The sequence below is a fragment of the Halyomorpha halys genome, unplaced genomic scaffold (genome assembly GCF_000696795.3).
Source record: "Halyomorpha halys isolate HHAL.00 unplaced genomic scaffold, Hhal_1.1 Scaffold427.1, whole genome shotgun sequence".
NCBI classification, from domain to species: Eukaryota; Metazoa; Arthropoda; class Insecta; order Hemiptera; family Pentatomidae; genus Halyomorpha; species Halyomorpha halys.
The window spans coordinates 388,251-389,840 of NW_027110638.1; positions in this window are offsets into that span (position 1 = coordinate 388,251).

Sequence of the window (1,590 nt, forward strand, 5' to 3'; positions counted from 1 at the left end):
GAAATTTCAAATTAATAAAATCTTTTTTGGGACAACCCTCAACTATTAGGAAACACCAACCTAAGTACAGGAATATGCTAGACTATGTTGGTTATAGCAGAGGTTTTTAATTTCTATAAGGACAACTCAATGTGGTATTCCATCAACACTTTTGAACGGTGTGGTATAGTAAAACTCATTATGACCAACATAAAATAATAATAATTGTAATAATAATAATGAATACAAGCATTAGGAAACACCAACCTAAGTACAGGAATATGCTAGACTATGTTGGTCATAGCAGAGGTTTTGTAATTTCTATAAGGACAACTCAATGTGGTATTCCATCAACACTTTTGAACGATGTGGTATAGTAAAACTCGTTATGACCAACATAAAATAATAATAATGAATAAGAAATGCAAAAATGATATAATGAACAACTTTAAAAAATATAAAAAGACATGTAGAAGTAATATATTTATGTTAAAACAGCCATGATACAAGGACTATGTGTTATATAATGCACAATACTCATTTATAGAACGGGAAAGATAAAATTAAAATGCATATATGCATGCAGCTATTGAAATACAAAATGCTATCAGAGTAAGTTGAGCATGTCAGAAAGGTAGCTGTTTTTTGTAAGGATAACTCCGTTTGATATTACTTCAACAATTGAATTAGGCTCAATATAGTAGAACTAGTTATGCCTAACATAAAGAAAAAAAAGAAACGCAAAGAATGATAAATAAATTTCACAACATCACAAAAAACATTCACAAATAGTACTATTTAAGAATTTTTTTTTATTTTTGTAATTGCTACATAATTTGATATACATTCAATTTATAATTTGAGTTGTTTTATTGATCTAAAATAATTTTCTTTGTATCATATTTGACCTGGTAGCAGAGATATATGATATTGTATTTTTTGAAAAGTGAAATGAAATCAAAATTTTAAGAAAATTATATATCACTTTATTATTTACCTATTACAATTAGTATTGGCTTGAAAAAAAAAATTAAATCTTATTAAATTAATTGGGAACACCCAGGAGGTTAAGGCATATTATTATTTGTAGTTTTCCACATTATTTTGTTTAACGACGTAAAAATTATATAAAATCAATGAAATCATTATTATTTTTAATGTTTCTTTATTCTTTTAGGTTTAATTTTAATTTTTTTTTTTATTTATACCTGTACATTTTTTTCAAATAATACAAATTTTAAATTGATTATTATTGCATATTATTTCTTCTAATAATTTCTATATTAATATCTGAGTTATTAAAGTCAAAATGATGAAGGTTTAGAAATAAGGTACCTACTAACGTCAATTACCATTCATGTGATAATATAATACATAATATATGCTTGAGCAAAGGACCAAAGTACATGTTAAGAATTTATTATATCCACCTACCTGGCAGGCCTCTGGATATGTTTCTTGGCCCTGAAATGCAAACATACATTATAATAAAAAGAATACAATGAATAATGTACAATTTTTTTTAATTTCAAAACGAAGTTATGATATAATAAAAAAAAATTCAGCAATTTATACAAGTACTTATTTGGACAATGACTTACCATTCAGTCA